Source organism: Sciurus carolinensis (assembly GCF_902686445.1).
Source record: "Sciurus carolinensis chromosome 14 unlocalized genomic scaffold, mSciCar1.2 scaffold_123_arrow_ctg1, whole genome shotgun sequence".
NCBI lineage: Eukaryota > Metazoa > Chordata > Mammalia > Rodentia > Sciuridae > Sciurus > Sciurus carolinensis.
In genome coordinates this window covers 2,283,355-2,301,821 of record NW_025920108.1, presented here as the reverse complement: position 1 = coordinate 2,301,821, position 18,467 = coordinate 2,283,355, and positions in this window count along the sequence as shown.

Below are 18,467 nucleotides of genomic sequence, written 5' to 3'. Positions count from 1 at the left end.
TGCTTCTAAGTAACAGAGATTATATTGGCTTCATATTGACTCAGTTCAAGCTGTATGATTAGCTTAGAGGTTTAAGTGAAAAATAGTCATAAAAGCTATTCTGGCTACAGAAACAGCACAGGGCAAATGAGCTTTATGATCATTTTGGGTACTCAGGTCTTAGAACTGGTACAAGTCAGAGAGTATATGCAGGCCAGAGATCCTGTGCAAATTATAGAGGTTATGCAGTTCATAGTGCCTATACATATTATAGGGCATACTAAGGTCATTTAGACCACTAAGTCCATAGAGGCTGTTCAGGTCTACTAGGCTACTCAGAATATAAATACATGCAGACAATAGAGGCTATGCTATAGAGGATACCCAGGTCATAGAGGTGATACAGTTCACAGAGTCTACTCAGGTTCATACAGGCTACACATGCCATACTGATGATGCTGGCCATAGTGAATATTCACTTCAAAAAGGATATTGATGTCAAAAGGCAACTCAGGACACAAAGAATAAACAAATCATATCAGTTACTAAGTTCATTTACAGTTTTTAGTCCAAATAACCTATGAAAGTTATCGAATTTACAAAGAAATAGAGACTATTCAGGGGATAAATAATGCACACATTATAGAATGTACTCAGGTCATAGAGATTATGAAGGTCATACAGGTTAATCCAGTGAAAGACACTATTGAAAACTTAAAAAAACTTTTCAGGTCATAGGGGTCATTTAGGTTATTCAGGCTATATTAGCAACATAAATCTTAGGTGCCACTCAGGACACAGAGGCTTCTCAGGTAATAAAGGCTGTACAGATCATAGGGTCATCATTGGTCATAGTAGTTCCTAAGATCCTAGAAATTACACAAGTCATTTTAGGCTAATCAGGCCATAGAGGCAACACAGGTTTTAGTGGCTGTGTACATCATACAAGCTATGCATGTCATGAGTCATACACATTTCTGGATACTACACAGGTTTAAATGCTACATTGACCATAGCATTTATGCAGATGTTAGATGCTTCTAAGTAACAGAGATTATATTGGCTTCATATTGACTCAGTTCAAGCTGTATGATTTGCTTAGAGGTTTAAGTGAAAAATAGAGGTTTTTTACGTGATAAATTCTACACAAGTTATAAAAATTATTCAGGACATGTAGGCTACATAATATAGAAATGATATAAATGTCATGGAGAATACATAAGTCACAGATAGGGCATATAAGTTTCTAAGACCACAGAGAATACACTGGTAATTAAGGAAATCCAAGCCATAAAAAAGATGCAGGTCATAGAGTGTATACAGGTCAGAGAGGTTGTGTTACTGAAAAGAGTACTTAGTTCCAGGATGCTACTCAGGTATAGAGTATAAGCAGACAATAGAGCCTATTTAAGTCATATGTACTACACAGGTCTTAGGGTCTAATCAGGTAATAGAGGTTTCATAGGTCATGGAGGATAAAGATCAAAGAGGTTATGCAGATCACAGGGGCTACTCAAACCATAGAGGGCATGTAGGTCATGAAGTCTACTCAGGACCTCGAGTCTTTTTAGGTCACAAAGGCTGCAGGGTTCATAGAGGATTTACTGGTCAAAGGGGCTACTTAAGCCATAAAGGTTGTGCCAACCATAAACACCACTCAGGTCAAAGAGGATACTTGGGTTTTAGAGGTTACAAGAACATAGAGACTATTCAGGTTGGAGGAGCTACAAAAATCATATGGATAAAAAGGTAATTCAAGTGACTGAGGCCATTGACATACATTTAGGTTTATCAGGCCATCATGATTACACAGGTAATTGAGTGTATGCTGGTTAAAGGCTTCTATGTCACAAAACTTATACAGGTTATAGATGCTACTTAGCTGATAGAAGAGAGGCAGGTTACAGTGGCTACACAATTTACAGAACCAACTCTAGTCTTAAGGGTTATACAGTCCAAAGATGGTACTCAAACTAGGCTACTCGAGGGCATTGAACCCACTTTGCCCACAGAGATATGAGAATTCACAGAGGTCATGAAGATTATGAAGGCTACTATAGTCATACAGAGTGCTTAGTTCATAAGATTTTTCAAGCCAAAGAGGTTACATAGGTGCTTGAGGCTAATCAGACCTTAGAGATTATGCAGTAAATAGAGACTCTGCAGGCCATGGAGAATACTCAGGCCATAAAGGCTACATAGTTCATAGATTCTAAGCAGTTCATGGTGGCTATACAGGCCATAGACTTCAAAGGTTGTAGTGGATACTATTTTTATAGAGAATACTGATGCCAAATAAGCTACACAGGTTATAAGAAATACACAGGTCATAGAGGCTGTGCAGGAAATAGAATTTATTCATTCCATTGATTCTATGCAGGTCATAGGGGTTGCACTATTTATAGAGTTCACTCAGATCACAGAAGGAGCATGGGCAATAGAAGTGATACTGTTGAAGTGAAGTTACACAGACCATAGAGGCTATACTGGCCATAAATATCTTCATAGTCAAAAAGAATATATAGAGCTGGGGATATAGCTCAGTTGGTAGAGTGTTTGCTTTGCAAGCACAAGACCCTGGGTTTGATCCCCAGCACCGCAAAAAAAAAAAAAAAAAAAAAAAAAAAGAATAAAAAGAAAAAGAATATATAAGCCAAAGATGATACAGACATCATATAATCTGTTAATCTCATAGAGCTACAGAGGACATACAGACTTTTTTGACACAGATTTTTTTATAGTAATAGAGATTAGTCAGTTAGTAGAGGCTAAGTTCATATAGGTCAATAAAGTCAAAGAGACTTGCAGGTCATTTAGGCTACTCAAACAATAAAGGTTATATTGGTCATAAAGTCTATACTGCTCATAGGGTTGCTCAAGCACATAGGCTCTGTGGATCACAGAGGCTACTGAGGTCATAGAATACACTAAAGTCATTTAGTCTACTAAGGCCATAGAGGCTAAGAAGTAATTTGGACTACTCAGTCCATCTAGGGTACAGAGGACATAGCACCTTCCATAGTCATAATAGGTGACACATAGACTTTATCTATGCAGGTCATAGAGAGTACTAAGGTCAGAGAGGACACACAGTTCCCAGAGAATATTCAGGGCATAAAGTCTGAAAATTCATAGTGGATACTGAAGTAATTGAACTTTTTATACCTTAAAGGCTATGAGATTCATAGATGCTGTGCAGGCCATAGAAGCTAATAAGGCCATAGATTAAAAGCAGACTATATGGACTATTCATGTCTTACAGGTTACTCAGGCATAGATGCTATGAAAGTCACAATGACTACACAGCTTATAGAGGCTATTCAGGTCATTGCAGATAGGCAGGTAATCTATGTTACAAAGATCATGAAGGCTACTCTGGTCATAGAGGCTACCCTGCCACTATGGCTAAGTAGTTCATAGAGGTCAAGGCCATGTAGGGTATTCAGGGCATAGAAGCTATGGCCCTAGCTCTAAGGCCATACAGACCACACATAACAAAGAGACTAAATAGGGCATACAGATACATATATCCTAGATATTTCACAGGCCATAATATCTATGCAGGCCATGTAAGACATATAGTTTATAGATTTTACACAGGTTAAAGAGGTTACTTTGTCCATTGTGGAATGGGAGGTCTTGGAGAATATGTAGGCAATAAGGACTTTGCTGAAATTGTGCCATAGAAATGCCAGGAGTCACAGATGCTATGACAGTCATAGAAGCTATTCCATCCAAAGGTGATATAGGTAATGATAGCTGCCCAGGGAAAAAGGCTGTGTGTACCATGGAAGAAATACAGGTTCCAGATGTTACTGGTCATAGAAGCTTCACATTCCATACAAGTTTTAGAGGTGTGAGATAATAGTGGTTATACTGGTCATAGGGGCTACTCAGCACATAGAGGATAGACAGGCATAAGATTCTTCTCAGTCCATAGATGCTACATAATTCATAGAAGCCACTCATGCCAGATATACCACTTAAGTCATAGAATATATGAAAATCGTGGAAGACATTCAGTTCATACATGTTACACAGAAAATAGAGGCTGTTAACACCAGAAAGACTATTCCCGAAATAGAAGTTGTGCAAGCTGCATATACTATGCAGGTCATAGAAGTTATGGCTGTTCAGCTACAAAAGGTTACTCAGATCATGGGACTATTCATTCCAAGAATGCCTTCTAGATCATAGAGGTTACTCAGGTCATACAAGCTACATAGGTCACAAAAGGTTCTTAGAACATAGAAGCTACATATGCCATAGAGACTTTAAAAAGTCCTAGAGAGTTTATGCTTGTGACAGAGCCTACTCACTCTACTCAGGTCACAGAGGCTACCCAGGAATAAATGCTACTCAAGCCATGAGATTCATACAGGTCATAAGTGCTACTTAGGTCATAGACCCTATAGAGGTCATGGAAGATAGTATGGTCATAATAGCTATTTGGGTCATTGAGGCTACACAGCTCATACAGGGTACACAGGTATAAAAGTCTTCTTAGTTCATTGAAGATATGCAGAATACTTGGGCTACTCAGTTAATAGCATGTAGACTGGTAATATGAGTAATTCAGGACACAGATATAGATAGGTCTAGAATCTGCACACATCAAAGAGGCCTTTCAGGACATAGAGGCTACTCCATTCTTTGAGGTAAGCAGATAACAGGTTTTAATTAGTTGAGTTAGACTACTGAGTACATAAGAATATATACTTTATACAGGTTACTCAGGACACAGAAACTATGAAGGCTACACAGAATGTACAGGAAAAAATGTGATCAAAGAGTAAGCCATGTTAGCCATAAAGTCTATGAATGTCATGGGGTCTATGCACAAAAATGTACCTGCAAAATAAAGGCTATACAAACCATAGAGGTCACTGATCTTTTTGATCCTATCCGGGTCTTACTGTCTATTCAGTTGTTCAAGGCTATACAGGACATACAGCCTAGAGAGATTACAGAAGCTGCACAATGTCATAGAGGTTATTTTCCTCATACAGGCTAGGCAAGTTTTGGAGAATTTTCAGGTCACAGAGGAAATGCAGGTCATACAAGTTTCAAAATCATAGGGACTGTTAAATGAATTTAATCTAATAAAGTCCTACAGGCTAGGAAAATCATTTAGGCTACTCAGGTTATAAAAGACAAGCAGGTCAAAGAGAATATACACTAATAAGGTCTTATAGGGTAGACAGAAAAAATTCTATGTATGAAATAGATGCTATGAAGGCTATAGAATCTACTCAGTCCATAGAGTCTTCAAAGGACACAGAGGCTACACAGGTTGTAGAAGAAACCCAGGTCATAAACTCTTCTCATTTATTAGAGATTACACAGGTGAGAGAACATACTCAGGCCATAGAAGCTATTCAGAATACATGTAATACACAGGTCAGGCACTTGGCCTATTATTTAGAAGTCTTTAAAAACACCCAGCCCTCCTGACCCTCTATTATTGTCAGGGAGTTATTCAAGCCAGTATGCATTTAGGCAGATGAGGGGCACAGAATGTTATTGATGACACACTTATGGCCTTCTGTTGGTATGAAAATCTCTAGCCAGACATCAAAGGGGAGTGACTTCCAAGATTGAATTGAGTGGTCTTTGGGTCAAAATGAGGGCTTCTGCCTCAAGAGTGGTCAACAGGGAGGCTGTTTAGAGAATGAATAGGCAAACCCCAGGTTCCACCCTTTGTGCTAGGAATAGCAGGGGACTGAGGTCTGACTTATCCTGCAGGAAGACAGCAAGCAGTGGTGGGATTTTTGGTACCCTAGTAATAGTGATGTGAATGGAGCCTCAGAGACAGGCCCTGAGAGGAACCCGCCTCACCACAGCCAATCCCAGGCAGGATTAACAACACTTTTCTGTATAGACGCTGGACAGCAAGTGTGCAAAGCCCCCTTATACTAATTATACTTCTTTGCAAGCCTTCTCTAAACACCTAAGAGAGCCTACACTACAAACCTCAGAGAACACATTTGATGCAACTCAGAGGTCTTTTCTATACACAGTAAATAGCCCTTTTACTCACTTAACACTTAGACTCACCAATAAACCTTTCTACAAACCTCATAAAGCCCTCCTACACCCTTTAGAGAACACTCCCTACACAACAAAGAGATCCTGCCTTTATACATCAGTGAACCATTCCTACACTCCTCAAACTCACTTTCATTCACATTTAAGTAATCCCTACCTACTTACATCAGGAGTCCTACCTATGAAATTCAAAATTCTATCCTTACACACTTTAGGGACACTTCTTCCACATTTCATTCAGCAACACTTAAACAACACGGAAATCCCTCCCTCTACACCCCAAAGAGTACTCCCTAAAAAGTGAGATGTTAATTTGAACCTCACAATGTCCATGCTACAAACCTCAATAAATCAAATTTCTCCATAACTCAGGGAGAACACACTACTCACCAAAATATCCTCCCTACTCACCTCTGAGGCTTGGAGTGACATACCTCAGAGATCCCTACAGATACTTTGTTGAATGTCTACCCTAAACACTTTGGAGATTGCCTCTACTATCCTCAATGAACACTCCCATTACACATCAGTATATTCCACAGATTTATATCAAATTGAACCAACTATTCACTTCAGAGGACCCTAACTAAACAACAGAGATGGCACCAGTATGCGGACAAAAGCCCTCCTACATCCCTCATAGATTCCTCCTAATAAAGACCTCCTTGAACACTTCAGAGAATGGGTATGACAAACCACAGACAGCCCTTCCTTCACATCTCAGAGATCCCTTCCTAAACACTTCACAGTCATCTCTACACACAACTCTGAGCCCTATCTACTCACATCAAGTGCACTTTCTACACAATTCAGAGCACACCCACACACAACTTGAAACCCTTTCTACACACATTTACCAACCCCATACAACTCAAAGAACTGATGCTACACACCAGACACTGCACCTCTACACACCTCAGAATGACCTACTTTCAAAATTCAGAGGCCTCTGTTACACACCTCCTAGAGACCTCCTTTCACAGTTTAGTTTGTCTTCCTTATTCATCTCAGAGATCTTTCCTTATGCACCTTAGAATTCCATCAACACACATCTCAGCAAATTCTTAACACTTACCTCAGAGCCCCCTTTCTATACATTGCAATCAAGAGTCCTCCTACAAATCTCAGAAAGAATTCCATACAATTATCAGAATGCCATTTCAAAAAATCTCAAGAAAAACTTACATAGGTATCTCATGTAGCTCTCACTACTCAGCAAAAAGTCCTCCATATTCAACTGAGGGTCATAACTACAAATATCAGAGAGTTCCCATGATACTCTTCTGAGTGTCCTCCAAAAACACCTTAGAGATTCTCTCTACTATCCTCAAGTATCCCTTCCATCAAACCTTAGAATTTTCTCCCTATTTATATCAGAGAGATTTTACTATTCACTTCAGAGGACCCTCCCTATACTACTGAGATAGAATTTCTACTGAGTCATATACTCCTCCTATTCCCTGCATAGATCCCTCTGCACAAATAACAGAGACTTCCATACACACCTCTGAGAACATTCCTATACTCACCAGAATGCCATCCCTCTGCATTTCAAGGAGCCCTCACTACACACCTCAGAGTACCTACACAAAAAAGCTCATAGAGTCCATCCTACTCATCTTAGCAAGTTCTAACTTCAGACTATTTAGAAACCCCTCCACACCTCAAGGGACCCTCCCTTCTACATCTAGTTGTCCTCCTTACTTATGTAAGAGAGCTCTCACTACTTACTTCAAAAGGCACTACAAAAAACTCACTAAGTCCTTTCTACTCAACCCAGCACACACTATATATATACACCTGAGTGAGTCCTCCCAACTCATCTGAGAAGACCCTGAAACTAATGTCTTATGGCCCTCTAACCCACATCATAGAACTATCCTACATGCCTCATAGAACTCACACAACGCAGCCAAGGGGTGGCATGCTACCAAAATCAGAGAGCCTACTCTACATACCTCAGTGTACCCTTCATATAAATCAAAGTGTACCACCATACTCACCTCAACAGCAGTCTCTTCACACCTCAGGGAGATGTTCCTACATAACTCAGAGAGTACATACTGTACTTCTTTGAAAGCCCCCCACTAACTATACTTTTTTGGAAGCCCTCTATTACCACCTCAAAGAGCCTGTAATAACACTCCTCAGAGAACTCTTTTGACTTTCCACAATGAACTTTCCAATACCCCACAGTACTAACACTCACCCTGAAACTAACCCTAACCCTAACCCTGAGCATAAATCTAAGGCCACCCTACATACTACTGAGAGTTCTCCCTGTCCCTGACCATAACTGCTAATCCTAGGCCTAACACTAACTCTAAACTCAAAGGGCATCCCCTTCTACATCAATGTGTCCTCCCTACTCATCTAATTGAGCTCTCACTACTCTCCTCAAAAGACCCTCCAAACACAACTCACTGAGCACTTTCTACAAGTCCCAGTACACACAACCTTTGCAACTTTGTGAGCCATCCTAACTCACCTCAGTGTGTCCTTTCACCAAAGTATAGAGGTCTTTGGACACACATCATATAGCCCTCCTACACAACTCATAGAGTCCTCCGTACACAACAGTGATCACAAACCACCAACCTTAGAGACCCCTTGCTATACACCTTATAATATGCTACATACACATCAATAAAATTCATCCTTACACACCTCAAGAGTAGTCACTACATAACTCAGAGAGACATCCATAAATGCCTTAGAGAGTACAAATTACACACCTTTACAAGACCTTTATACTAAATATATTTCTATACAGCACACTCTAAGCACCTCAGCGGAAATTTCTACTCACCTCAGGGTCTCACTGCACACCTCAGAGAGCCCTTTCCACTAACCACAGTGGCCTTTCCTATATACTACATAAAGCCCTACTTACTTAGGTGAGCCCTTCCTCTCATAGCAAGAAGCCTTCCTACAAACCTCATAAAGCTCTACACCCCTCATAGGATCACCCTACATATATAAGAGAGCCCTCCCTTGAGGAAAACCCACCTTCACAACTCCAAGAACATTTCCTACACACCAAACTCACCCCCTACACATCCATGTAACCACATCCTACTTACATCAAGAGCCCTTTCTACACACCTTAAAGTGCCATTAATATACATCCTTCAGAAATGCTTCTTTCACATTTCATTGAGCAAGACACAAACAACTCAGAAAGTCATTCATATACAACTGAGTATTTTATATAAACACCAGAGAGACATTAATTCAAACCTCAAAATACCTATGCTTCACACCTCAGGAAATGCTACATACACAGTTCAGATAGACCTCACTCCTCACCAAAAACCCTTCCTACTAACCTCCAAGCATCATACATACACAACTCAGGGAGCCATCATTATACTGCATTGAGTGCTCTCCCCAAACACCTCAGATATTCTGTACTATCCTCAAAGAACCCTCACATTGCATGTCACTTTGTTCTCCCTACACATATCAGAGATCTCACTATTCACTTCACAGTTCCCTCCCTAAACAACAGAGGTAGCATTTCTAATCAGTCATACACCATTCATAGATCCCACTGAACACTTAATAAAAATCTCTTTGCACACCACTGAAATCCTTCCCTACATATACTAGAGTGCTACCCCTGTGAATTCTAAAGAGCCTTCACTGTACACCTCAGATAACCTACACTACAAAGTTCAGAGAGCTTCTCTATATCTTTCAGTGAGTCTAACCTACTCATGACATAATTCCCCCCACACTTCATAAGATCCTCCATTTTGTCAGTTTTTCCTCCCTACTTCTCTCACAGAGCTCCCACTACTAAATTTAAAATTCCTCTGAAAACAACTTCCTGCATCCTTTCTGCTTATCTCAGTACACACTCCCTATACATCTGAGTGAGCCCTACCAACCCATATCAGAATGATCTCCCACACACATGGTAGAGCCATCTGACACACATCATAGAGCTCTCCTACACACCTTACATACCCCCTCTACACGATCACAGGCCAAAATCTACCAACCTCAGACAGCTTTGTCTACATATCTAAGAGTAATCTTTCTACACATTAAAGAAAGCCATCCATACTCACCTCCACAACAGTCTCTACACACCTCAGAGAGACATCCCAACATACCTCAGTGAGTACAAGTTATACTATTAACCAAACCCTCTTTACTAACTGTATTTTATTTCAAGCACTTTCTAAACCCCTCAGAAAGTCCATGTACTCACATCACATAATCCTCAATAAACACCTAAAAGAACACTTTTGACTCACAACAGAGGCTTTTCCTATGTGTCACAAATACTGACCCTCACCCAGAACTTAATCCTTACTCTAATCATAACCCTAAACCTTCCCTACATACCACAGAAAGCCTAATACTGATCCTGACTCAGACCAAATCATTATCCCTAAGCTATCCTTAAACTTGATCTCATAGTACCCTTCCTTCTACATCAGTTTGTTCTCCCTAATCATCTCACAGAGCTCTCATGCCTCAACTCTAAAGACCTTCCAAACACAACTTACTAAATTCTTTCTATAATTCACAGAGCACCTTCCCAGTGAACAACTGTAAGCCCTCCAACTCACCTCAGGGAACACTCCCACACACCACTATGTTACCTCAAACCCATTCCATAAAGCCCCTTTACATGCATCATAGTGCCCATCCTACACAACTCAGTGGCCACAAACTATCAACTTAAAGTGCCTCCCAAAACATCTCAGAGTACTCTCTTTACACATAAAGAAAGTCCATTCACCTTAAATGCATTCTCTACACAATTCAGAGAGGTGTCCCTGCATATCTCAGTGAGAAGGAATTATACAGCATTGCAAGCCCATTCTACTGACAAAATTTTCTTGCAAACACACTCTAAACACATCAGAAATTCTATCAACAGATGACAGACAGCCCTAAGTACACACCTTAGAAAACCCTTTCATCTCATCACAGAGGCCTTCCTTATAAACAGAAATACTGACGCTGACCCTGAATTTAACCCTAAGCCCTCCCTACATATCAGAGAGCCCTCCCTGACACTGAACATGACTCTAAACTCTGAACCTGATACTAAACTCTAACCCTAACCCTAACCTAATAGTGTACTACTCCCTTGTTCATCAGTTTGTCCTTCCTACTAATCTCACAAAGTTCTCACTACTCACCTCAAATGGCTATCCAAACAAAACACAATGAACATGGGAGTCCCCTGGAGTCATGGGGGATTGATGAAATTCTAGTGCAACCTCACTGCCTGCTTAATGTTATTCCTGTTTTCATGGCTCCCTTTTTTCACTGTTAAAGTACTTGTAACAATGAGAATTTGATGTATCAATACAATAACTTTGTGGAAAGAGTTCTTTAACTATGTGACCTTGATTTTTACAAAAATACTTTGGCTTTCTTGGTGAGTCTGCACACAGATGGGTGGGCTATCTGACATTTCCCAGAGGCCACTGTGATGATAGCTATGGCAATAGATACAAGACTACACTGCTCAGAACCCCTGGAGGAACTTGGGCATACATAATGCTACAGCTCCCCCAGTAATTTATGGAGAGGGCTAGAAAGGCATGATTCTGAGATACGCTTCTCAGAACCCTTGGAACACCAGGTCAAGCACATGTTCCAAAGCTTCTGGGGGCCATATTGGTCATTGATGGGCAGCAGAATGCTGGACCACATCGCCCAGAGTTCTCAGAGGTGACTGGTTGGGAATGTAGCAAGCAGCTTCTAGGAGGCTCTTGGGTCAGGGCTGTAATATTTACAATGGACTGCACTGCCCAGAGTCCTTCAGGGTCTACAGTTTCCAGGGCCCAGTTCAATGAGGGTAGCATGGGCCAAATGACAGAGTGCACTACAAATAGCTCTTGGGGACCTGCAGCTCACAGAGTCTTCTGCAGTGAGGAATGGGCAGGCAGAATGACAAACTGTGATAAATGTTACACTTGGGAACCTGTTGTTCCCAGGAGCCTTTGGAGTGAGAACTGCAAGAACAGAATACCAAACTTTAGTGCACAAATTCCCTGGGAATGTCTGTACTCCACAATTTCTAGAGGTTTCTGTGATGAGGGCTGCAATGTTAGAGCACACTACCTGAAAACTTCAGGGTACCAGCAAAACAAGAGTTTACAGTTACTATGGCCCTTCTCCAAGAAGATCTCTACACATAACACTACATTAAATTATCTAGAACTCTCAGGAGCTGAAACTCCCAGTATTCTCTGGAGTGATCAGATAAACCATTAGCCTTGTGTGCCCACAATCCTCACGTGCTCTAGTCTTCAAGATTGTCTCTAATAATTGAGCAAGAACACTGTCCTTCATTACCCATAGTCCTCTGGTACTGCCAGGAACCCCTTTGCTGAGTGAGCAAACCACTGCAATGCATTACCCACAATTCTAATAAGACTTGAGCTACCAGGATCCTCTGTGTGGAATGGACAAAACACAAGACTACATTAACCACATTATTTAGTGCCAGCAGTTACCAAGCTCCTCTGCATTGAGAACTGTAGGGTTATACTATCTAAAATCTTTGAGTGTGTTGCTGAGGTGAGTTTCAGCCTGCAACTTCAAGAGGACTCCACAGTGAGGGCTGGACATACTTAAGGTCAAACTACACTACCAATAAGTCCGGAGACTCACCTAGATGTGAAGTCTAGAGTTTTCAGAGGCCTCCAGAGTGGGGACTATATTGGTTCAGGACTGTATTCCATTAGAATTCTCAGGGTAACAAGAAAAACATGGCCTGCTGTTCTCATGGCTCTCCCAGCAGGGTCACACAGATAAAACACTGGACTACATTGCCCAGAATCCTCAGAGACCAGAATCTCCCAGGATTCTAATTGGTGAGGATTGTGGGGTAGAGAAATAAAGTATACTACCCAAGAATTTTGGAGAGGTCCAGGTGCCTGTGTGGCCTACTAATCACAGAGGCCTCCACAGTGAGGGCTCTGCAGGCAGAAGGCCAGAATACCTCAGGGCCTGTAGCTCCTAGACAACTTCCTATTGAGGGCTACATGTATGAGCTTTGCATTGCACTATCCAGACTCCTTGGGGGTATAGAGGCAGGCTTGCAGTATTCAGATACTGGGAGTCTTGATGGTGAGTTGTACTTAGGATGGACTGTAATACTCTGAATAATAATGACCTGCTCTTCTTGAGACCTCTGATGTCAGTGCTACCTTAGAGTGAACTAAAATACTGAGAATTCCTGGGGTTTCAGGGCTCCAAGGAACTCCACACTATTGTATGCCCTGCAACAACATAGCACTATGCTAGAATGTTCATGGTCTTTGGGAGCCTACATATGTCACATATCTCTATAGTGAGGGATGCATGGGCAGAACACCACACAAAACTGCCCAGAATCCTTAGAGGTGCCTCAGTGACTATGAATCCTACAACTCCCAGAGACCTCTGTAGCGAGGATGGCATTCAGGTTGTAAAGTTCTAATAAACTTCAACCATAGCACTTTAACACTGATCAAGTAAAGAGTAAAATAAGGTGGGGGATTGCTACTCTTTGAAACCTATTTTATGACTAAACTACTTATTTTAAGAGCACACACACAGCATGAGACAGTGCTTTGAGAGTTGTTCTTCCATTTCTACAGTTGTCCCTGCATAGAGCATTTTGATCTATCAAAAAATTATCTTTCCATTTTTAATATGTGGATCTAGAGTGTAGTTAAAGTATTTTGAGAAGAAAACATACCAAAAATCATATTTATGTTAACTTGAATTATTTCCAATCAGCATTTAATTTTAAAAATACATTAAACTTTTTGTCCTCATGAATCTACAGTGCCAAACCAAGGCCCTTGCCATCAGACACACCATCTCCAGTGCCCACTCTGTGGCTGATCATCTATCAACATGGGGGTCACCATTTCCCACAAGCATTGATTATTCCTGACCTGGAGGTAGTGGGATAGCACCCTTATGGGACACTGAATGATCAAGTTCCTCTGAAGTATCAGGTCAATGAAGAATAGAATATTTGAAAAGTAGAGTATAATTTTATTGCTGAATTCTTTTTTAATTAGCAATATTATTAAGTTTATTCCTATTATACCTATTATATTTCTACTTTTTTTCTTTTATTAATATTTTTGTCACTCTATTTTCCTCTTATATATGTTTCCCTGGAGACTCTCCTTTTCTCATTTCTATTTCTTTTAATTCTGCTTTCAATATTCATACAACACAGTATCTCTTTAGATTCACTTATCTCATTAACATTATATCCTACACCCTGCCCTATCCCCTTTGTCCACCATTAGAAATTGTGGTCCTTATTGCAAACCTATTGGTTTTGCTATAGATAACAATTTGAATTCATCATCTCTGTTTATTAAGACAATACAATTAATATCTTAATAGGGACTATTTAGGCTAAGAACGCATATTGATTGGTGCACTGCTAATATTGATCTCTCACTTCAAGGTGAGGTATTGGAAATCTGCAGGGACATTATAAGTCTATAGGGGAGAACTGCAATACCTCAAATTTGCAATGCTAGAGTGTAAGATACATGAACAACATGAAAAAGCAAGGGAAGAAAGTGTCTCAAACAAACCTAGATGCTATATCAATAGAACCCAATGACAACATGAAAGAAGAAATGCCAGAAAAGGAGTTCATAATGTACATGATTAAAATTATCCTAGAAGCAAACAATAAGATAAGAGAGCAAATGAAGGCAATGAATGATTGCACCAAAAACAGTTAAAAGAGCAATAGCAGAAAGCAAAAGATTATTTCAATAAAAAGACAATTTCTGAAAATAAACCAAACAGAAATCCTTGAAATGAAGGAAACAATAAACCAAATTCAAAACTCAATAGAACACATAACCAAAAGGCAAGATCACTTGGAAGACAGAACCTTGCACTCTATGAGATCATAATGGAATAAAATTAGAAATCAATGACAAAGTAAAAAACAGAAAACACTCCATCACCTGGAGACTAAATAATACACTATTTTAAGATGCATGGATAACAGAAGACATTGGGGGAGATTAAAAATTCTTATATGTAAACAAGAACAATGATACATTTTGAAATCTCTGGGATACTGTGAAAGCAGTACTAAGAGGGAAATTTATTGTGTGGTGTGTATTCAATAAAAGAAGTGAAAGTCAACAATTAAATGACCTAACATTACAGCTCAAAGTCTTTGAAAAAGAACAGATCAACATAAAAAGTAGTAAAAGACAGAAAATAATTAAAATCAGAGCTGAAATCAATGAAATTGAAACAAAAGAAACAGTACAAAAAATTGACAAAACAAAAAGGTGGTTCTTTGAAAAAATAAACATAATTGATAATACCTTGGCTGCACTATGAAGAGAAGAGAGAAAATTAACATTACTAAAATTCATGATGTAAAAGGAAATATCACAACAGACAGTACTGAAATGCAAAACAGTTGTAGAAACTACATTGAAAATCTACACTCCAACAAAATAGAAAATCTCAAAGACATTTACACATTTCTAGAGATATGATTCACCAAACTGAATCTGGAGGACAAACACAATTTAAATGGATCAATTTCAATCAATGAAATAGAAGAATTCATCAAAAGCCTACCAAAAAAGAATACTGCAGAACCAGATAGATTCTCAGCTGAGTTTTACAAGACCTTCAAAGAAGAACTCATTCCAATACTCCTCAAAGAATTCTATGAAATAAAAGAGGAGGAAACCATTCCAAACTCTTTCTATGAAGCTAATACCACCTTGAAACTAAAGCTAGACAAAGACACATCCAGGAAAGAAAACTTCAGAACAATAAATCTGATGACCATAGATGCAAAAATTCTTAACAAAAATTAGCAAATTGTATAGAAAAATATATTTACAAAAGGTAGGTTTCATTCAAGATCCAGAAATCTACAAATGTAATTCAACACATCAATAGGCTTAAAGTTAAAAAAACACAAGATTATTTCAGTAGTTGCAGAAAAGTCACTTGTTAAAATATAGCACCCCTTCATGCTCCAAACACTATAAAAAATAGGAATAGTAGGAACATACCTCAACATTGTAAAGGATATCTATTATAAGTCGATGGCCAACATTATTCTAACTGGAGAAAAAGTGAAAGTAATCCCCCTAAAAACTGGAACAAGGCAGGGATGCCCTCTTTCACAACTTCTACTCAACATCATCCTTGAAACTCTAGCCAGAGCAATTAGACAGATCAAAGAAGTTAAAGAGATATGAATAGTAAAAGAAGAGCTCAAACTATCACTATTTGATGACATGACTATATTTAGATAAGCAGAAAAATTTCACCAGAAACCTTTAGAAATCATAAATGAATTCAGAAATATAGCATGATATAAAATCAACTCAAAAATTTAATGCATTTTATTTACAAGTGATGAATCCTCTGAAAGAGAAAATAGAAAAAGTACCTCATTCACAATTGCTTCAAAAAATAAAATAAAATACTTGGGAATCTATCTAACAAAAGAGGCGAAGGACCTCTACAATGAGAATTAAAAAACACTAACGAAAGAAATTAAAGAAAATCTTAGAAGATGAAAAGATCTCCTCATATTCTTGGAGAGGCAAAGTTAATATTGTCAAAATGGCCATACTACCAAATGTGCTATGCAAATTCAATGCAATTCCAATTAAAATTCCAATGATATTCCTCACAGAAATATAGAAAGCAATCATGAAATTCATTTGGAGGAATAAGGTACCCAGAAGAGTTAAAGCAATCCTTAGCAGGAAGAGTGAAGCAGGGAGTATCAAGTGACCCTTCAACTATACTACAGAGCAACAGTAACAAAAATGTCAAGGTTTGGCATCAAAATAGGAAGGTAGACCAATGGTACAGAATAGAGGGCACAAAGACAAACCCACGTAAATACAGTTATCTCATACTAGACAAAGGTACCAAAACATATGATGGAGAAAAGATAGCTTCTTCAACAAATGGTGCTGTGTAAATATACACCCCTATCTCTCATACTGCACAAAATTCAACTCAAAATGTATCAAGGACCTAGGAATTACACCAGAGAACCTGCACCTAATAGAAGAAACTGTAGGTCCAAATCTTCATCATATCCTTTTAGGACCAAATTTCCTTAACTTGACTCTGAAAGCTCAAGAAATGAAAGCAGGAATCAATAATTGTGAAAGATTCAAACTAAAAGCTTTTTATCAGGAAAAGAAACAATCAACAATGTGAAAAGAGAGCCTACAGAGTGTAAGAAAGTCTTTGCACACACACTTCTGATAGAGCACTAATCTTCAGAATCTATAAAGAACTCAAAAAACTTTACACCAAGAATACAAATGACCCAATCGATAAATGCGCTAAGGAAATGAAGAGATATTTCACAGAAAAGAATCTAAAAGTAATCAACAGATATATGAAAAACTGTTCAACAACTCAAGTAAGAAGAGAAATGGAAATCAAAACTACCCTAAGATTCCATCTTACCCCAATTAGAATGGCAATTATCAAGAATACAAGCAACATCAGATGTTGGCAAAGATGTGGGCAAAAAGGTACACTCATACATTTCTGGTGGGGTTAAAATTGGTGCAGCCACTCTGGAAATCAGTATGGAGATTCCTTAGAAAACTTGAACAGTAACCACCAATTGACCCAGGTATCCCACCCCTTGACCTATAACCAAAGAACTTAAAATCAGCATACTACAGTGAGGCACCCACATCTATGTTTATAGCAGCTTAATTCACAGAAGATATATTGTGGAACCAACATAAATGTCCTTCTATAAATAAATGGATAAACAAACTGTGGTACATACACAATGGAATATTATTCATCCATAAAGAAGAATAAAATTATGGCATTTGCAGGTAAATGGATGGAGTTGGAGAATATCATGTTAAGTAAAATAAGACAATTCCAAAAAGCCAAAGGCCAAATGATTTCTCTGATAAGTGGTTGACGATGCATTATGTGGGCATGGGGAGCTAAGGGAAGAATGGAAGAAGGACGAATTGTTTAGATGGAAATGAGAGATGGGCAGGGACTGGGGAAAGAAAGATAATAGAATGAGACAAACATCATTATTCTATGTACATGTATGAGTACGCAAATAGTATGACTACACTTCGTGTACAACTAGAGAAATGATAGTTTTGCTCCATTTGTGTACAATGAATCAAAAAAAAAGAAAAAAATATATACCTAAAAACAAATTTTAGTTGAAATTCTTGCCGTTGACTTATTTTATTTTCTCTATAAGAATCTAGCATTTTGTATGTGCTCTTTTATCCTACAGTAAAAAAATTAGTTGTCAATTGACCTGTATTTTATATATTTACACGTGGTGCTGAGATTTGAAGCCAGTGCCTCACACATGCTAGGCAAGTGCTCTACAACTGAGCTATAACCCCAGCCCTTTTCCTATAATTTTTATTGTTGTTTCTTTACCT